This window comes from Rutidosis leptorrhynchoides, chromosome 2, assembly GCF_046630445.1.
Source record: "Rutidosis leptorrhynchoides isolate AG116_Rl617_1_P2 chromosome 2, CSIRO_AGI_Rlap_v1, whole genome shotgun sequence".
In the NCBI taxonomy this organism is placed as follows: domain Eukaryota; kingdom Viridiplantae; phylum Streptophyta; class Magnoliopsida; order Asterales; family Asteraceae; genus Rutidosis; species Rutidosis leptorrhynchoides.
Window position 1 is genome coordinate 492,701,154 of NC_092334.1, and position 10,231 is coordinate 492,711,384.

The following is a 10,231-nucleotide window of genomic DNA, read 5'->3' on the forward strand; positions in this document are numbered from 1 at the left end:
CATTCATAACAAGTCTACTTTTTTTTTCCAAAAAAAAAACATTAACAGATTCGAAAATAAAACAAGTACAAATGATATAAATATAATTAAAGCGGTAACATGTCGATCTACTTGTCTTGCAGTTTAGAAAACATTGTGGTTTTTGGTAGTGGTAGATGAGGATTATGATGGGAGAGTGAATCTTCATTTTGATTTGAGTGTTGTAACAACAATGTTATTGGGGGCGGGGTTATTATCGCTGCATTGGCATAGTCGAAACGGAAGATGATCGCAACGGATGGTTTAGTTCCCCTCGTGTGATTCCAATCGCTGTAAAAAAAAAAAACAACAATGTTATTAGTTTGTTGTATGTTTGTTTGGTGTTATTTGATTGTTATGTAAGATTTGATTAAGAAGGTACTGGTCAATTAGATTATTAGATCTTTTCAACTAGACCATTTGAATCTGTGTTATTTATATACTCGTTTGATCTTTGAATTGTTTTTATGTAATTAGTTTATTTTTTTTTTAAATAGATAGCGGGGCAACTGCCCCTTCGATAGTAAAACTACGGAATTTACTTTTTATAAGTAGTCATAGTCATATCTTATAAATTTCACACTTTAGAATAATTAGAGAATATACATCTTGAAATTTATTACTCTCGAAAAAAATAAAAAGCGGCGCACCTGCCCCTCAATAGTAAAATTACAGAGGTCTCGGGTACGCCAAGGTTTTTGGGTTTCGAGAGGTCTCGAGTTGGAGCCTCGTCGGGGTGATTACAATGATTTTCCACAGGATAAATGCCTGTATGGATTAATAATTGTGTGGAGATCATTAGGAACATCCTTGAAACGTGTGTGTGGAATATGATCGCAAAGATGATTAATCTCCTCTGGTTTATTTCAAAACGGCCGCTCTAAAAAATATATTTTACTTTGTTAGTAAAGTATTGAAAGATAAATATAGCAATGTTACTGATTACGGGTTACTTTAAGGTTACTTTATGACGATTTTAATTAGAAAAACAATTGTGATAAAAGGTTACAATTGACATCGTGATGACGAGGTTGTAACATCCTGCGTTTTTCCGTTAAATTTATTTTAACACCGTCTTTTTTTTTTATTTATAATATCCCTCGTTATTTAATTTTAACGTCACCCGTTTACACGAGCGTTTTTAAAATATTCGTTTGGTTAATTCCCGCACCCGCTTTGAAACTCGAGGGACCAAAGTTGCAAAGGGGCCTAACTAGTGACTAGGTCAACTAGTCAAACCCCATCTCATCCATTCATTTTCACCAACACTTTCACCTTCTTCCTCCCTTTTTCTCTCTACTTCCCTTTTATGAACACAAAACCCTCAAACACAAATTCATCATCTAAAACCGAATCATGGAGCAAACATCAAAACAAATTACATTTTCGTGATCCTCTCTTCATCCTCTACATTTTGATACCAATTTCATCTCATTTGGGTAACTTTCTAAAATCACTAATTTTCTTTAAATTCGTGTTTTTGACTTGAAATTGTGTTAGTTAGTGTCTATGGCTCGTGTATAACATGAATATATGTTTTGTTTGCTCGATTTGTTGATTTGGAGTAACTAGTATGAACTTTGAAATGGGTGTGCTTAATCTTTGATTTTGGATGATTAAATGTTGTTTAATTGTTAAAGTTCATGTATTAAATGTGTTACTAGCATCATTAGCTTCAATTTGATGTGTAGGTTGATTAAGAAAACTTCAAAAGCATGATTATTGATTTTGAGATGTTTGACTAGGGTTTGATAGTTCTTGACATGAATTTTTGGATGCTTGAATGCCATGGAATGTTAATTGTTAGTGTTTAGTTGTAATGTATGCTTCATTACCTTCAAAACGGCATATCATATGTGAGAATTGGATTCCCGAAACTCAAAATGCATTTGAGGAACTTGAAAATTTGAAAATAGACTTTTATTGATCACTTGACGAGAAATCGGTTGTTGAAAATGATGTTTTTGATTGATGATATGTGGTTAGTTGTATTCATCGTCAAAATACCTTTTCAACGATATATGATAGGCATTATAAGTGTTTGCGGGTCAAGAGTTGGGTTGGAAAATGTTTTGGTCCGTGCATACTTTGAAAAACAGAAAAGTGTCTGCCCAGATGGTGGCGCGGCGCGCGGATTGGCCTGGCCAGATTCTGCTTTTTTTGGCGCATTTCACGCGAAATGTTTGACTAGCTATCGACCTCCGATTCACATGAAACTTGTTTTAATATACTTGTATATGAATAATTAGCATAGAAAAATAGTCCGGGGCCCGAACCGAACATGTTGACTTTTTTGTTGACTTTGACCAAGTTTGACTTTTAGTCAAACTTAACCAAACTTTTATGCAAACGTTCTAACATGCTTTTATACGTGATTCTTGCATGAAACTTGACAACGTGATTCACATGCTATACTATTCGAGTCGTAACGAGCCATAGGACTAATTGAACACATTTCACCCGACCTTGTATCGTAACCGGTTAATTGACACAACTTACTTGTTTAGGTCAAGGCTAAGCAACTTTCATGCATACGTTACTTTGTGAAGTACTTTTATACTCGTGCACTCGAGGTGAGATCATAGTCCCACCTGAAACAACCCAACCCGTACTCCGTACGATAAATTTTTTTTTTTATATATCTATACACATTTATGCGCCAATTAAATATGTAGACCAAAACACAAGTTCCATTACAACGTACAACCATTTCCAATGTTTACAAAAGGCACAAAGGCCATTAATTAAGTTAATACAAGTTTGACCGAATACAATGATAGTTTATAAACCAAACGACCCAACGAGCATGGTTTGGGACTAAACTACCCAAAAAGTGGTCAACTTCCAAAAGCTCCTACAAGCACATCGTCAAGGACATCTAGTGTCCAACAATCCCCTTCCCTTTATCCTCACCTGCAACTAAAAAGATAAACAACGCGAGGGGTAAGCTAACGCTTAGTGAATGCAATAATTATACACGATCATATATAATCTACTTACTTGCATACAATTACACAATACCACATACAAGCTAGCAATTCAACAACATGCAATCGATCATGCATAAACTACTACCCACGTTCCACATTAAGCTAGCAACACTAATAGCATATAGTTCACAATATAATATGCTAAGCACAATTCGCACAACCATGGTTAACCAAGTTTACAAGAGAACGGTACATGTAAGTCCGTTGGAGTTCATAACATCCACTAGTGTTACTTATACACCGCGTAATCACTAGTCCCCCGGGTGATGTCTTAAACACCGCGACTAACTCACCCTTACAACAATGTGGCGTCTTAAACACCGCGACGAATCCACACTTCGTTCAATACAATGAGTGGTGTCTTGAACACCGCGACACTTCCACTCTCATGACCTTGTGGTGTCTTAAACACCGCGACAATACCACAAGTCAATCACACAATGAGTAGTGTCTTAAACACCGCGACAATACTACTCGTTACCTAGAATGTGGTGTCTTGAACACCGCGACACTTCCACATTCACACCACACAAATAAATACATTATATACGTTCACGCATAATTATTCCACTCACCTTGACGCAAGGATGATGAATAATCGCTTCCAAACTTCAAAGCCAAGTACCTAATACATTAAGTACCAATTCAATACATAAACTAGTGGAATTAACCACATTACATTTACTTGGGCATTTAATGACTCAATTTCGCATTAAATGACCCAACCACACCACAACCGCCCTCTTAATGGCCAAGACTCGACTTTAATTACCAACATTAGTGCATTGAAGTCTACTAGCCTCAATTGACATCCACCTAGGGTAATTTACACCCATTTTACCCAAACTAGGTCAACTAGCACATTCTTGACCCAAATGACATCTCTTTCAATTCTAACAAGTGTTTAATGCTTACAATATCATTAACACTTTCAAACTCCCAATTACAAGACCAAAACCCTAGGTTATGGCCATTAGGGTTTCATTACAACAACCTAACCCAAATTCACCCATTTTACTCCCAAATGGGTCATACAAGCTTCTATTAACCAAAACCCTAGCCATAATCAATTAAAACTCGAAACTTAGAGTTAGAACTTACCGAGACTATCACCACGTAGCTAGAGTCACAAGGAACAACTTTAACACTTGCTCCAAAGATCAACCCTCAATCCTTCCTCTCCCAATCTCACCTAGAATCCAAATGGGTGTTAGAGTTTTGGGAGAGAAATTGAAAGAAAATGAAAAAGGAAAATGAATAAATGAACTAGTGGACCAGATTTAATGCACCCATCTGATCTATACGTCCATTTACTATTTTGCCCCTCAAAATCCTTTAATTTAAATAAAATCCGGGACCTGACCTGCAGGTCTGCCGCGGCGCGGCACCACTCGTCGCGGCGCGACAATGCACTAGGAAAAACATCCTGTTTAAGTTGCTTTCTGATCTGAAGTTGCTTTGTGGGCCGCGGCGCGGACCCACTTGTCGCGGCGCGACATTGGGCTGCAACAGGCCCCTTCGACTAGTTAACACAATTCCGAGGTTTCCACAACTATACAACCCAAACGCTCACCCTAATACACGCCTAAACTCCAACCTTAAGTCTCGCACGACCCTTTAAGCGTATACGGAAAAGCGGGGTGTTACACCACCTTTGCAAATACTTTTATACTTTTAAATCGTGGGCTGAGAAACATATACTTTATATACATTTATACGGTTTATACTTTCATACTTTGAAAACAAATGCGAATACAAGAGCAAAGATACATACGAGTTAGAACGAAAATCCTCAAGTTCAATTACCATTAGTTACACTTGTAGGGTGTGAGCGAGAAATTATGTTGTGTGGCCATGCGGGTTTGATGAACCCTCATCTGACGGATGAAACGTATTTTCGGTATATAGTGTAGGTTCTAACACTATTATGCAGAGGTAAGATTCAGTTAAGTTTTGGTAATTGGGTGCTCGTGATACAGACAACATCTTTTGGGATGTATACGCTTGATATTCACTTTATACTAAATCTTATGGTTTACAAACACATCTTTAGAGATGTATACGCCTTGATACTAAACCTTGTGATTCAAAAACATACTTTCACAAATACATTTATGATCTCACCAACGTTTTTCGTTGACAGTTTTCTACATGTTTTCTCAGGTTCATACTTGGCTACTTGATACATGCTTCCGCACTCTTTGATTACTTGATTGGAGTCAACCATGCATGCATACGCTAGGGATAGCACTTTTGGATTCAAACTTTTGTTTACATACTTACGCTATTTATAGCAACTGTGTTTTTAAACTAATTATGTCGCAAGTTATTTCATTTATACTTTATGACTTTTGTAAACTAAACTTGCAAGTCTTGTACCTTTCAAATGAATGCGACATAATTTTGGTCAAACGAGTCTCATATAGGGACTACGACCACGCAACGGGACCTAAGTTAACGGCGCCGTCAATAACGGTTTTGGTCGGGTCGTTACAAGTGGTATCAAAGCGTTGGTTGTAGGGAACAAGGACGTGCATTAGTGTGTCTAACAGAGTCGTTAGGACGCATTAGTGAGTCTAGACTACAACCGGATAGTTAGCATTTGCATTCTGACATACATTTGCTATAGATAGCACTTACTTGACTACTTGTGCATTATACTTGAATCATTCTTAGGCAAACTTTTTAATGGTACCCAACCTTCATCATACGAACTCGTATTCCGCCACTTTTTGGTAACACACGTAAATTCATGATTCATACACGTATGGATGACGACGACTTCATTAGTCACACTTGTTCGGGAACTCTGTCTCCCGGATTGTTATTTGCCACCGTTTCAACTTACTATCGGTTTCCCGCTGGTGTTTCTTACTATCTACTTTTTGGTGTTACTACCATCACTACTCTAGGTGAGTATCGTCATCAACATTTATCACTACGGTTGCGTGCTACTCGTTATCATGACTCGTTACTCTTTTCATACCTGAATACCTTATTGTCTGACTCGAACCACATTGACGTGAACAATCATTTATACATTTCCCTCGGGGAACGCTTCTTTATAGTTGCACTAATTCTTTCGATTCAATACGAGTCACGTTAGAGACGTCGTTACACTTTGTTTATTTTAAACTTCACGATTACACGAACTTGAATCTATAGAGTGATGTGGGAATGGAGGTATGAGTTAGCGTAATATAACGACACTCGATCAACGTGGTTATATTACGGTAAGACATACTGTGACGACCCGGGAATTTTATACCAAATTTAAACTAAGTCTTTATATAATCTCGACACGATAAGCAAAGTCTGTAAGGTTGAGTCTTAAAACTTGTGAATTATTTTTATTAATTCAATTTGACCTTCGACTACTCCCGACGATTCACAAATCTATAAACGTAAATAGAAATGTACATATAATTAACTACATATATAAATAATCATATATTGTAAAATAAATATAACAGATAACTAATAAGTGGTTTATTTATTATGGAAGATAAATTAAAATAACTAAAATCTGTTACTAAATGATTTCGAACATAAATAGTCAACGATTAATAATGTATTAATTGTATAATGTTATACTTTGAGTGTAAATTGCTTTGATGTATATAATTAATACATATATCAAAGTATTGAATCTGGATACGTAAAACATAATTATATATAGTAATTTGAATATATATATATATATATATATATATATATATATATATATATATATATATATATATATATATATATATATATATATATATATATATATATATATATATGATACATAAACATGATAATTATTGTTAGTACTAATATTAAGATTTGTATATTTTTTTTTTTCTAAAATAAAATATATATAAGATCTAAGTTGCAATATTAATGTTATTAATATTATTATAACTAGTATTATTATTAATTGTATCATTAATAAGATTATTATTATCATTAATTAAATTTATTAAAATCTGCATTATTGTTAATATTAATATTATTATTGTCTATTATTAGTAGACTTTATTAATAATTCTATTCTATTATTAATAATATTACGCATAAATATATTTGTAATTACCATATTATGAATTATTTACAAATAAACAGAATTATATATATAGGTTTATATGAATATGTATATATAAACAAAATACAACTGTATATATATTATAAATGTTTAAACATATATATAGATATATATATAAATAACTAATGTAAATAAATATGTGTAATTGTTATATCAAAATCAATTTGTTATATGTTACTGTCCAACTGTGCTGCTCGTGACCCTTTGTCATCAAACAATCAGTTAAATTCTATTATTGGAACGTCCACATGAGGATTTATCAACTCTACAAGTCAACAACGGAAAGTAGAGGGAATTGGGAGCATAGCATATTTTTTTTTTTTTGTTCATCTGTACACGTAATTTTTTTTTTCCTCTTAATTCAATTTCGCACCAAATAGAAAAATCCTTAAATGCTGTTTCGTTAGGAATCTCTTACTCAATATGGCTGCAAAATATCACGTTCCAATTTCTAATATCAAGCACGAATTTTCGAAGTCAAATTTTTTAAAACAAAAGTCAACAGTTCTTGTGAATTCAAATTCGTGATTTTGATGGTGTTTCAATTGTAATTGTTGACCAACGAGTATTTGTTGGATGATATGGAGCAAGTTTCATATAGGAATCATAGTGTAAGAGTGTTTAGATTTTCGATTTATAATTTTTTTTTTTACTGCAGCGACGAGCAGCTGCTTGTTTATATATATATTTTTTTTATTTTTTATTTTTTCTTCTTTTCAATCCCATTTAACCCAGATAAAAGTTCCTACGATAGTTAATAAATTCTAAAACTAATTGTTACTTGGGATTGAAATTTGGTTGAATGGATACAAGCTTGAGGAAGAAGAAGATGATAAGTATGAGGATACATAATTCGGTTTATATAAATTTGGGGAGAAATTAAAACAGAAAAATCAAAGCAGTTCAATGGTATGGGAGAGTGTCGAGGTAGCATGTGGTCTCGAGTTCGAGACTAGGGGAGGGCTGTTTTCTTTTTGGAACCCTTTTGATATGAGGTAGTTTCATGTACTTTTATTTATTATTATTATTATTATTATTAATATTAGTAATTAGTAATGTTATTATCATGTATTAATATTAGTATTGATTGTTAGTACGATTATTGATAAATATTAGGAATGTTATAATTAGTATTACTATTATCAAGTATTAATATTTAGTATTATTACTATTATTAGTATTATGATGAAGACAATAAAAGTTACTATTATTTTTTATTAATGTTCGTATTAGTATCATTTTAGAAATTTTATCATCATTAATAAATAAAGAATCATTATTTAGTTTACCTTTAGTAATAAGATTGTTACAATTATTATTATTAAGTATTAATAACAAAATGTATTATATTCATAGTCTTTATTATTAAATTATTAAAAACTATTGATATTATCATTATCATGAGTTTTATTATTAAAAACGATCATTAATAACATTATTAACAGAATTTTAGATAATATTAGCATTTCATTGATATTAGTATTATCATTCGCATTATTCCAAATATTATCACTAACAATACTAAAAGAAAAGTTTTAACAAACCAATGATAGATATATATATATATATATACATACAAATAAATTTAATATATATATATATATATATAATATAACAAAAATTAATATTTTATATGTGAAAATATATATTATTAATATAACAAGAATATAACTAATAAAATTATATATATGTGTTCGAGTACAAGGATATGTATTAATATATACACAAATGATATAGGTTCGTGAATCCGAGGCCAACCCTGCATTGTTCAATATAGTCATATGTATTTTTACTACAAAATACATTAGGTGAGTTTCATTTGCTCCCCTTTTACTCTTTACATTTTTGGGGCTGAGAATATATGCAAATGTTTTATTAACTGTTTTACAATAATTATATGCGTGAGTTTCATTTGCCCCTTTTACTCTTTATGTTTTTGGGCTGAGAATACATGCAAATGCTTTATTAACTGTTTTACAATATTTATATGCGTGAGTTTCATTTGCCTTTTTACCCTTTATATTTTTGGGCTGAGAATACATGCGCTACTTTTATAACTGTTTTACGAAATAGACACGAGTAAATCAAAACTACATTATATGGTTGAATTATCGAAATCGAATATGCCCCTTTTTATTAAGTCTGGTAATCTAAGAATTAGGGAACAGACACCCTAATTGACGCGAACTCTAAAGATAGATCTATCGGGCCCAACAAGCCCCATCCAAAGTACCGGATGCTTTAGTACTTCGAAATTATATCATGTCCGAAAGAGGATCCCGGAATGATGGGGATATTCTTATATGCATATTGTGAATGTCGGTTACCAGGTGTTCAATCCATATGAATGATATTTTGTCTCTATGCATGGGACGTATGTTTATGAGAAATGGAAATATGAAATCTTGTGGTCTATTATATTATTGAAAATGATTATTTGTGTTAAACTAATGAACTCACCAACCTTTTGGTTGACACTTGAAAGCATGTTTATTCTCAGGTATAAAAGAAACATTCCGCTGTGCATTTGCTCATTTTAAAGACAGTACTTGGAGTCGATCATCGCAATGGAACCAGTTGTTGGTGACTTCGTCCAGATGGATTAGGACGGGTCCTTTCAGTTGGTATCAGAGCGGTGGTCTTAGTGAACCGGGTCTGCATTAGTGTGTCTAACTGATAAGTCGTTAGGATGCATTAGTGAGTCTGGACTTCGACCGTGTCTGCATGTCAAAAGTTTTGCTTATCACTTCGTGTCAAAAATTACCTGCTTATCATTCTTAGAGAATCACTTGCATATCATTCTTAGTCTAGACACGTTTTACTGCATTGATTGCATGATTAGTGTATGGACAAAATTCATATCTTAGCATATCTGCTAATTCATATCTTAGCGTATATGTTATTATAAACTTTGCCTGACATTTTCTGTAGATTCCTCCGTAACTTATGGGATTTTAGTATTATATATGCATATGTAAATTATGTATTGCAGGGTACTAATCTACATCCTATAATATATTCCTTATCGAAAATCCTCCATCTGATTGTACAAGATGAATCCCTCAACCATTTCGAGTCCCTCAAATTTCGATAGCTATTCCGATAGTTATTCCGACAGCTATTCCGACATGGATAT